Source organism: Cololabis saira, chromosome 13, assembly GCF_033807715.1.
Source record: "Cololabis saira isolate AMF1-May2022 chromosome 13, fColSai1.1, whole genome shotgun sequence".
Classification (NCBI taxonomy): domain Eukaryota; kingdom Metazoa; phylum Chordata; class Actinopteri; order Beloniformes; family Belonidae; genus Cololabis; species Cololabis saira.
The window spans coordinates 16,653,604-16,665,984 of NC_084599.1; the positions used below are offsets into that span (position 1 = coordinate 16,653,604).

General features: G+C 41.1%; 1 protein-coding gene across 2 annotated transcripts in view; it reads left to right on the forward strand.

Annotated features, from left to right (window-relative positions):
* Nucleotides 1–3,630: 3,630 nt before the first annotated feature.
* Nucleotides 3,631–12,381, forward strand: part of cracd (capping protein inhibiting regulator of actin dynamics) — a 30,036-nt gene continuing 21,285 nt past the window's right edge. For both annotated transcript variants that reach the window (XM_061738008.1, XM_061738009.1), the window contains exon 1: nucleotides 3,631–3,777. The gene's annotated coding sequence lies outside the window, so the exon portion shown is untranslated. The remainder of the gene's footprint in view (nucleotides 3,778–12,381) is intronic.

Sequence of the window (12,381 nt, forward strand, 5' to 3'; positions counted from 1 at the left end):
CCCATGGGGTTTAAGAGGGTAACACAACCACGTGCTGCTCATTATCAGCCCTGGATCTAATTGATCAGCAGATATGTAGACTTCCATAAAAGCAGACATTTTGGTGGTTTGTGGCACATTAAGGTGTGTGTTACTACAATGCCAAGAGCAGTGGTCATAGAGAAACAGCTGTTGCTGCACATCAGTCTGGAATAGTTTATGTTTTATTACCGAATGATTTGGAATAAAACGTTCAACAGTGAGAACAATTATTCACAAGTGGAGAGCATTCAAAACAACTTCCAGTCTTCCCAGCAGTGGACTTCCCAGTAAATTTGAATTTACCCCAAAGTTGAGGCCATAAACCATGTTTGGTGAAAAACAAACGCAGCATTTCAGGAGAAATACCGTGTGTCAGCTTTCAGCATTTCACATTTCCACATGCTGGCACCTTGCAGTTATTGAGCTGAGCATGAACTCCTCCGTGCACCAGATGATCGGAGGCAAGTGTGAGGCCTTCTGTCCCACAGCTAAAGCTGGATCAAAATTGGGTCACGCTACAACAAGGAATACAAGGAACACCAGCAAATCTAAATAAAAGTCAAAGTCCGGACCTCAACCCAGCCGAGAAGCTGCGACAGGAACTTCATGAGATTAGAGAGAGATTGTCCTTTATTTCCTCCTCAATGGGGAAATTCGCTTTGTGCAGCAGCAGTACACTGAACACACACATGCAGCGAAAGGGTGAAAAAAGAGTAAAAAATATATAATTACAAAATATAAACAGTATATACAGTGGAATGAAAAATAAAAAAGTAGTGCAGTACGAGGGAGAGAGAGAAAAACAGTGCAAAAAAAAAAGCAGGTAGGATGTTTATGAGGTAGACAGATATTGCACATGTTGTTATTAACAAATAGAGCTGTGCATGAGCAAATGCCTAAAAGGGTCAATGAACTGAAGCAACGTTTTCAGGAAGATTGGAGCAAACATCCTCCACAAAGATGTGAGAGGCTGATTAAGTCCTTACAGGAAATAACTACTTCAAGGAGGACACGCTACTGAGTCATGGGAGTCCCCAGCTCTTGTTCGTAGGATTTTTGTCCTTTTTGACTCTTTCTCAAATAACTAATGGCATGGTGAAAGGTGACATGTTGTTCTATTAGGTTGTACTTGCCTAATAAGACCCACTGTAATCAGATTACTAATAACTCAACTTCAACTTCAACTTCCTTTACACGGCTAGGCCGGTGGAATTAATTTCATGGTGCAGGTGGTACAGTAGCTGCAACAATACACCACAGCAGTACAAAAGACAGAACGTTTTCCAGAGGAAAAAGACAGAGTAATAACAATTGCAGACAAAACTGGACAAAGCACACAACAGCACATATCAGACAAGACCACCGAAATAGGACAAGGAATTAAGCGTTAAGTAGTCGTACGGCCGAGGGAAAGAAAGAGTCGTTGTATCTCTTGTTCCTTTTACCCAGTGACTCATAAATAATCTTCCTCTGGGAGCGGAGGCGCTTAAACAGATAGTTAACAGGGTGTGAGGGGTCCTCAGTTATTTTTGTTGCCCGTGTGATGGTGTGGTGTTTGTAAAGGGAGTCCAGTGGAGAGTTCATGTTTAGTGATTTTTGAAGCCCTTTTAATTATCCTGTCCAGTCTGTGTAGTGTATGTTTGGTTGTATTGTCGTACCGTATGGTGATTGATAAACACAGAATATTTTGAATTATGACAGTGTGGAATTGCACCATTAAATTCTTCCTGATTCTGTATTTTCTAAGCTGTCTGAGGTGAAATAGTCTCTGGTTTGCTGTTTTGAGAAGATGAGTGGTGTTGGTGGTCCCAGTTCAGTTTATTGTTGATGTGTGTGCCGAGGAATTTGAATGAGTCTGTGGAAAGAGATGGGTTGGTTGGTTGGTTGGTAATGATATCATGCACAAACACGCACATGTCTGCATATAGGAGTGACTTATAAGGCCTGTAGCACCCTATAATGTAATAATTTCCTGATAATGTAATAACGCCTGAAAATGTAATAAAATGTGCACTTAACTCAATCGAAAATGTAATAAAACCCAATAATGTAATAACTCAACCAATAATGTAATAAAATATCCCGACTGATATTGTAATAACATTTTTACCGATAATGTAATACCTTATTACATTATTGGGAATTTATTACATTTTTAGGTGGGTCTTTTTTTTTTCAAAACTGATAATGTAATACTTGACAGATAATGTAATATATATGTTTATTTTCAGTCCAGAGTTCAACATTTTGTGTTTTAAGAATCTAAGAATGTTATATACACTGGATGTGAAACACCAGATTGACTATTGGGTTAATTGCAGACTTTGAGTTCCATACAGTCATATGCAGATACACGGTATGCAGATACTCAGGGACATGCAACTACAGTTTTGAAAAAAAAAGACCCACCTAAAAATGTGATAAATTCCCAATAATGTAATAAGGTATTACATTATTGGTAAAAATGTTATTACAATATCAGTCAGGATATTTTATTACATTATTGGTTAAGTTATTGCATTATTGGGTTTTATTACATTTTCGATTGAGTTAAGTGCAAATTTTATTACATTTTCAGGCGTTATCAGGAAATTATTACATTATAGGGTGCTACAAGGCCACAGTGTAAAATCATGTCCAGACACATCACATTTCTGCAGGGTTGCAGCCAGTACTCGAGTTGAGGGGGGATGAGGGGGGATGGCATCCCCCCTGAAATAAAAACGGTCAAAATCATCCCCCCTGTAAAACTGCCATCCCCCCTTTCCATCCCTTATGTCATTTCATCAATGAATGTGGTTTTACTGCTATTTCAACATTTAGAGTCATCACCAGAAAAATAACTTATTTGACAATTTTCACCTGTTTCAAGTACATTTTCACTTGAAATAAGTAGGAACATCTGCCAGTGGGACAAGATTTATCTTCTTATTACAAGCAAAATAATCTTGTTCCACTGGCAGATTTTTCTACTTATTTCAAGTGAAAATCTACTTGAAACAGGTGAAAACATTTTTGTTTTTTCCAGTGATGAGTCTTGCTTTAAGTGTAATGAGATTTTTTTTTTTTTACTAAAATGAGACATTTTAACCATAAATAAGACAAATATTCTTGTTAAGATTTTGAGTTTTTGCAGTGATCCATTTTACTTATCATGTGAAGGACAGAGTCATATTGATAAGTTCAGAAAACTGTTTTTTATTTTTGTGTCTTGATGTATTTGATGTAAGCCCAGTGGATATTTAAAGCTTACAGAAGGCTGCATTTAACTGCTGCTATGTCATTCCTGCAGTATTTCTGCAGGTGTTTTGGTCAGTGCTATTATTTGTAATATATTAGGCTATATTATTTGTAATCAGCACAAATTATCTGTCCCCATATGATAAAATCCACCATCCCCCTTGATTTTTTTTTACAACTCGAATACTGGTTGCAGCAGCCTCCAGGAAAGTCAGTGCGTGTTTCCCAGTGTTTCCATTCATCTCCCCGGTTCCCTAATGACTTCCGATCCCTGGCATCGCGACGGTGGTTGCTCAGCTCAGCCTCCCTCCCGCATACAGCCTCCTCCTCCCGCAGCACCAGCCACGCCCTCCCTGCTCCATCTCCGGGCGGCAGCGTGCAGCGGTGCGGGGCCGAGCTGAGCGGAGAGGCTGAGCTGTGAGGCGGTGCGTCTCCCTGACGGCACCGCAGCATCAGCAACACAAAAGAGCAGAGAGGACGGATCGGCCGGGGAGGAATCGCGTCTGCAGACAAAAGGTGGAGAGTGGGCTTTTTCTGTCTTTTCCTTCACCCTGCTTGTGTTTGTGCCGACAGTTTTCCATGTTTTTCCACGACGCCGGTGACCTTGTCACCGTGGCTCACTTCTCATTCACCATCGACCTGCTCGATCTTCTGCTCCATCAATCCCAGCTGAACGTGCGCGCTCCTACAGCCTGGATTATGGTTCTGCGTTAAATCGACGGCGTAGGTTACGCAGCGACGCGCACCCTTACGCCGTAGGCTCTGCGTTGGTGTAACGCGGAACCATAAATCAGCCTTTATGAGCGGACACCTATGCGATCTTATCCGACTGGAAATGCGCAAACGTCACGTCAACAGGCCAAATTGTGCTTAATCGCGACTTTAAAAAAAAGAAAAAAATCCGAGACAAGGCTTATCAGTTGCAGCCATTTGTGTGTCATCTGTGACAGCGTGTGTGTGGTAAAAGCAGAGGCCAGATTCTTTGTTCTCCCTTGTGCGCCTGTTAGACTGCGATTAATAGACTGTAACCCCCGAGCAGCGAGGATCTGTCTCCAGTATTGATTGGTGTCTTTGAGGTCTGCGTTCATCTAGTCTTTTCTTTCACAGGCCATCGGAACTGTCATGATGTTTGAATCAGCCCTTAACCACGCACAGGCCATATGGCGCGGGCCTACACGTGGGGTGGGGGAATTAAATTATAGATCTGCATTTAAAGGCTTTTAGATTGATGCTTACATTCTCCATCAGTGGACTCTGGTGCTGAGCCATAAGGCAGGAGAGAATAAGTGGCCGTTTGCCAGGGATGAATTCACAAATTGCTGGTAGTGTAGTTACAGTGTTGGATAAACTGAGATCTTTTTTTTTTTTTTTCTCTTTCTATTGACCGGTTTGGCCACTTAATTGACAGACACATGGACTGCTCCCACCTGGGAGATTTACGTTCAGGACTGGAGCCTTAAAGGGATGCTTGTATGCCAAAGATGAGCATGAGGATAGCCAGCCTGCAGCCTGATGCCTTGGAGTCACAAATGCACTGCTTTCCTCGATAAACAGTGATCATGTCATCACTACTTCAGTGGTGACTGACTGAGGGGCTCCACACACATCTGTGGGAGGCCTTTTAAACACGTGGTCAGGTAAATCTGTCATTGTGGAATTGATTTCATTAGTGGAATCCAAGGTCTGTGTGACACTGTGCGTACGGTCCCTTAATATGTCAATAGACGGCATTCGCTTGCGGCTGCACGTCTCACGACCACAGACCTGGAAACACCCAGCCCTTTGGAAAGGAAACACCTGAGCAATATCAATATCAATTGATTACAGCTTTGCAATATCAATATAATATCTATGCAATATCAATATCAATTGATATTGCACAGATATTATAATGCTATTGCAAAGCTGAATTGGGAGTGTTAGCCCATCACTTGAGGAATGTGTAAAAGATTACATGCTCACCTCATTTGTTTGAACAACATATTATGACTTAATTTTTACTGAAAGGAAATGAGCAACCCCAGTTTGCTCTATATTTTATATTTTTGTGTGATTAGAAGAGTGATAATATTCATGTAAACCGAACAAATTGAAACAGTTGGTATTGATTATTGCTTTGTTTTAAACTCAGTTACTGGTTACACAGATATTTGCATGATCGTGGTGTTAAAAAATACAGTCTACCACACAATTACTTATGGTTACCCTCATCAACCTCCACCGGTACAGAACATACCAGACCAATGGCAACAAGGCGTGCCTTATGTTGTGACTCTGTCAGGGGAGTCAGAGTAGCTATCACCCTGCAACAAAACATAGACGACTGATAGTTGTAAATAACACCTTGGATTGTCGAGGTTTTATTGCACCATAATTTCTAGTCCCCTGCCCATCATTTGGAAAGCCTTTTGTTGATGCTACTCTGGGTTTTGCTCTGCCTGTCACTGATTTTGATTCATTGATTGGCTGTACGCCCATCCAATAGCCTCCCGAGGCAGTTTCTTCTGGGTTTCGGTCGTGTCCCCTGGAAATCAAAGCTGAATCCAGAGGAAGAAGACTAGTATTTGAATCAAGGAGGAACATTACGATGGCTGACCAGGCTAATGAGGCCCGTCTCACTTAATAACTCACCGTCACGCAACTTAACATCCTTTGTCATTTGTTCCCTGGATGAGGTTGTATACATTGGCATCACATGTTTTGTTTTTGTTGTTTTTTTTAACACAAATTATGTACCTTTTAAACAGAAAATATCCTGCCCTTTTTTCATAAGTTTGCATGGTTTGGTCAAAAATGCTGCAGACGTGGTAGTTTTTGTTTGTACAACTCTGTTCATAGCAGTTGGTTTATGGTGTTGGGGTCAGCAACTCAGTACCACCTGTCTCCTTTCCATAGAGTGTGCATCTTTCAACACAGGTGTCGCACAACAGAATATGCTGTGAAATGGGCAGGAAAAAAGATGTGGAGGCTGGATAGTTCTGCTCTGATCTGGGTGTGTGATGTCACAAAGCCCTACAGACTGAGCAGCTCACAGAAAGACGTATTTTCAGACTCAGGCTGCCCAAAACTAAAAGACAGGATTGTTTTGCGTCAGATTTTTTAATTTGATGATCATTGTAGACGCCCCAATATATATGGTGATCACTGAAGATGTACAAAAAAAATCATTTTTGTTTCATATGTCCCCTTGTAAGTGTGTATTCTGTTAAAACCACCCTTCACATTATGTGACTGACATGTCTGAGGAATGTAGGTCAGAGAAACATGAAAGAAACGCAACAGGCAGGTAGATCACACAAATGGTTTTGAGACCTATGAGAAGCATCGTATATATGGTTTATGGTTTTACCTAGAATTCAGTTCACAGTCAGAACCAGAAGTATTCGGACAGTGACAAAGTTTTCATGATTTTGCCTCAGAGCACCAGTACCATGGCTCTGGAATAAAACAGTTGAAAGCATTCGATGTGATCAATAGAGGATCATCAATGTGGTCATCAATGATCAGTGTGATCAATACAAACAAAGCAGATAAAAGGTCTGAAGTTGGTTTTTGACAGCTGTTTGACTGGAGCAAAGTAATCGCAAGTTAAGCAGGTCATCACCAGGGTAATAAACAACATAACTATATAAAAGAGATAACAACAACCTTATTACTTATTTCTTAAATCAAGGTTTTTTAGAAGATTCTTAAAAAGAAAGAAAGCACTGATGCGCTTGACAACATCAAAAGGTCTGGCAGACCTCAGATGACAGCTAAATTGGGTGACTGCACAATCCTTTCCTTGGGTAAGAAAAACCACAGCATCAGCAGAGGTTAATAATACCATAGAGAAAATAGGAGTGTTCCTTCATGACAGTAAACAGAAGGGGTTTACAACAAGGTATAAGCTATTTGTAATAGTCTAAGACGGTTAAGTCAGATTAAACGTTGACCAGAAAACATCTGTTAAATCCTTCCATGTTCTGGAATCCGTCTTTGCAGAAATGAAACCGAGATAACTTGTATCAGAATGAAGGGAAGAGAAAGGTGCATAGAGGGAAAACAGCTGGTCATGATCATGGTCATGTGTCACACATGGTGGAGGCAGGGTTATGGTTTGGGCTTGCATGGCAGCCAGTGGTGTTTGCTGATGATGCTCTACTGACAGAAGCACCACGATGTCCTCAGACGTATCTCAGGGGAGTCGGGCTGCAAGCTCCGGTCACATTCAGCTAAATGATACAAAACTGATACAACAGTGCTTCACAGTGCAGTTAGATATTGACCCAGAGGTACTACAATAGACTTTTTGAATTCAAAGAAATGTAATATTCCTCTACCTCAGTCACCTGATATCAACCCCATACCAGTTAGATCTGAGTTGCTGAAGACAAAACTGAAGGCAGAAATGACCCAAAACAAGCAGCGTCTGAAGGTGCTGCAGCAGAGGTTTGGGTTTGGTGGTGAACATGGACTCCAATGGTTTCCTTAGCGAAGCAATAATAATAATAATAATGTTTTTATTGGCTTTGTATTAATTGATGACATTTGCCATGATTTGGCACTTTATAAATAAAGTTGAATAGAACTGAATTGAGCTGAATTGAATCGAATCAAATTGAATTGAATTGAACTGAACTGAACTAACCCCAGACTTCAGTTAATGACTGAAAAAGATTTTCATACAAATATTGAAGTGAAAATGGTTAAATTCACAATTTGCCCAAATACTTTTGAGCCCCTGAAAACAGAGGTACTTCTATTTAAATGGCAGTAATACTCAACTTGTAACTACCATCTTTTTTTTTTTTGGTAAAACCTTGTTAACTGTTAAGTGTTTTTACTAACTGTACGGTCATGAACTGCATTCCAGCAGAAGCCGGCGGAGTCTGAGATGAAGCTGCTGTTTTTATTTTATTTCTTTTTTTTTTTTTACTGGGCAGTTTTCTGAGCATTGCACATCCTGACCTTGGATTGAACTTGACAGGACGTCCACTCCTGGGAAGATTGGCACCTGTCTTGAGTGTTTTCCTCTTATGAATAATATTTATCACAGTAAATCGATGGACTCCATCCAGTGGTCACAACTGGGTTGATTATCAGCATCAGGCTGCTACATCCTCACCTGTGCACGCTGTGAGGATGGGCTTAGGTTTTCACAGACAGTTTCTGCATTTTGGCTTTGTTTTTGCCTTATTTATGGACTTCTTTCCCTCCTAAATTATGATATAAACCTTGGAATTGAAACAGGATATACATTTTTGTGCTGCTGTGTAATTCCAGCCTCTTTTCTCAGAAATTAAAGTCATTAATAGTCTCTGCTGTGTGTGTGTGCATGCGTGCGTGTATGTATGTGTGTGTGAACATCTGTGCAAGAGTATGTTTGTGCTCCTTTACTCAAGGTTTCTATTCCTGCACATTGTCAGTCAGAGAGCCGTCTGTCTTTGAAGTACTATAGTGCTGTAATATAGGCAGCAGCCAGGGTGGTAAAGCCCCATCATTACCATATCCCTGTGAGACTGCAGTGTGATTCTGCCAAAACTGGAGCGGGGGGGAGTGGGGGAGTGGCCCTTGTTACCCGGTAACAGTCTGCTGATTCTTACAGCCATTATGATTCCAGATCAGGCTGAATGAAGCCATGATCATCCTCTTTAGATGTGTCGTGGTATTTAGTGGTATTATGGTTATAAAAGTCAAAGAAATTAGCTCGGTTTAAAAAAAAAAAAAAAAATTGCATTAGGAATGGATGTAGATGACATTTGCTTTGGAAAAAAAAAAGACCCCGTCCCGTGTGCACTGAATGAAGCCCGAGTGCAGGTTCTGCAGGCCGGGAGCTGCACACACCTGACTATACTTGGCACTTGTCGTAATGCTATTAAGCAGCTGTGATTCGTTGCATTACAAACGATTATAATCACACATGTGCAAATTGCTGTTAACCCACAATGAAGTCCTTTGTGTGCGTCGGCCGGTTGAAATGATGAATGCCGCTCTGTTCTCCCGCACCGGCCGTTCGCATTGGGAAACAAAGTGTCACTTTGTGCCTCCTCAGCACAGCAGCACTAACAGACACAGGAGAATGGCTGCCTGTCTTCGCTCAGCGCTGCTTCTGTCCCCGGCGACACACCTCCTCTCCTCAGACTGTACATGTGCTCCTGTCCCGGCTCACGTGTGCACTCCTGAGTTTGCGTCATTCCAGGGGATGTGATGGCACCTGAGAGATGCAATCAAAATTTCATCAATACCGTAATATACAGAGATGCCTCCTGAGTTTTTCTGCTGCGTCCGCCCACATATGCACAGGCACACGCACACACAAACACACACACAACCAAGTACTTACTGCATCTGACACCTGACTCCAGGTAATGGCCTAGATCCACAGGGACAGCAGGCAGGTGGAGCAGCCGCACACTCGCCCAACGTCAGCCTCGCAGACACAACGACCTCAGGGCGGTAAGGAGATTCTCTCATCTACAAAGTTAGCTTCACGTCTTCTACATATAGTAGTTTGTAGGTGGAGCCAAACTGTAGGTTATATTTCTTAGATACTGTTTCTTTCTCTGTGCAAAACTGCGTTCAGCAGCGGATGCTGAGGGAGGTGGTTTGGTGGAGCCCATTCATACGGCTGTGCTCCTGAATTGTTGTTATTTCTCATCATCACAATTTTTGTGCGCTAGGTGCCAAGGCAGAAAAGGACGGGCCACCTAGCTGTTTGTCTGCACACCTGAGCAGTTAGCTAATGTGGAAAATATAACCACGGTCATGTGATACATGTTGCATGTGACTCTCAAATCCATTGTTTGGCCTCACTCACTCGTGGGATGTAAGGAGATGGCAAATACCCAGGATATCTCAGGTTGGCTGTTAACGTCTGATGGCAACAGAAAGTATTTTGCCTCGATGTTTTTCTCCCAGCTCGGACAAGGTTGTAAAGCCCCACCAGGAGCCACCGCTGCAGGGACCGTGTTGTTATTCAGTCCAGTAGTCGGTTAGTTCACCAGATTGATTTGTTTCAACAAGTGCGCGTGCAGCCTTGTGGCTCAGAGGAGAGATCCCCAGTAGCTTTTTAGGCATGTTAAAACCTTAACAGGTGTTTTCATTCAGCAGCACAGCTCAGTTCAGGTCGGCATGGCTGCAGCGGTGAAGCCTGAACCGGCCTGCATCTCCACTGCCAGGTGTGCAGGACAGATGGCTGTAGATAACTATGTAACAGCATGAGATCATCCCTGCATGAGACACTGTCTCCTGTCAGGAAATGATAATTAACATCACCAAGAACAACACCATTTGAGATGAATACACAACACACAAAACAAATTGAAACTAGTTTAGATACTAAAACCTACTGACAGACTCCATCCTCGTCTCCAGCAGTGAGCTGGTCACTCCCTCTCCTCCTGCAGCTGCCGTGGTGATGGACGGCATCAAATCAAGCCCCTTCCAGATTACTTCTGTGTACGCCACTCTAACTCTTGTGATTACATACATTTTCCACAGTCTGTCAGCTTCTCACATTTATTGCAGTGGCACTCACCACCAGACTGCACACATTCGAACTCCTTTCTTTCTGCAACCAGTCAAAATGCTTTACGAGAATTACTTTCTCAGCCATCAAATTCTATTTTAACTTTTCTTTTCCATTTATCCAGAGAACGTTTGGTTTGCCCTGGTTGGTCCTTTTATCATTGTGATGCACTGCTATTGCTGTATAAAAACAAACCATTTAGAATCCTCACTAATCCACAATGATGGCATGATGTACTGTATCCTGTTTTTGTGCCTCCTGGGTAGGATGGGAGGATAGTGGAAGGATATGAGCGTTAGTTCTTTTGGTACCGCATCCAAGTTTTTATAATGGACATTAGAAAAAAAAATGACGCCATCCTGCTGGAAGATAATTGCTGGTGCAAACAGATTCTCTATAATTAGTAGCTTTTACAGTCATCTCCCATCGCTCTGGTCTGTGCAGGTAGTGTTGTGAAAAAATAAATTAAGTGGAGCATTGCATGATGATAAGTTTGAAGTTTTTTTTTACAATAAAATGCAGCTTGAAGTGCTTAACAGTAAAAACAAAATCAATCCCACCCGTCCGCCGACTGCCCTTCCCCACCAACCCTAATCCCCATCAATATTAAAGCACAATCAAAGATTAAAATAAATAATAACATGGAAAACATGGCTGGGCACAGACGAACCAGTGAGGGACCGCTATCACAGGGAGTCAACAGCCCTCCCGATTAGAACTGTGTTGAAAAAATCGATTTCCCAATTCTAAATCGATTCTCATATTAATTCCTAAAAATCGATTCACATGTCTAAAGATCGATTTTTTTTTTTTTATTTGATTTATTTATGTATTCTTTTTTTCATCATTACATTACAACTTTTGGTTATTTTTTTGTTTATCCCCAAAAAAGGAATGTTTTGTTGGACACGAGAATAACTGGTGCCATGTTTTTGCCTTTAAATATGTTTAAAGGTATGAAAACATTAAAGTGTTAGGTTATAATTGCATAAATTGTCTATTTCATTACTTTATATACTGTCTTGGGGTTACATTTGCAAAAAATGCTAAAAACCAAATGCTCAAAAATTAAAAACCAAAATAGACCGAAAATGGAACAAATAAAAACGGAATGTGGGAAAAAATAAAACCGATTTCATTCGTTCTGTTTCCTCTCTGGATCTGTTTGGTAATTCTGCCCCACGATGTTTCTGAAAGCAGTTCTATCAGCATTCTGGGAGCTGATTGGTCCTTACAGCATCATTAGCTGCTAATACTTGCTATTTAATCTCAATATAATATATAATATTTTGCATACCTACAGTCATATAATTCATGCAACAGCTCAAAAAACAGTTTTAATAACACTAACCCAAATCAATATCGGAATCGAATCGGATCGAATCAAATCTTGATAATCGATTCTGAATCTTAAGAATCGGAATCGAATCGATTCTTGACATTTGAATCGATCCCCAGCCCTACTCCCGATACAGAAGACTCCCACTGAGGAAACATTGGAGCTAAAATGTAAAAAGTATGAAAAATATAAAATAAAAATAAGAGAAATAGATAAATATATAAAATACATAAAAATAAAACATAAACAAATATCATAATAAAAAATTGTA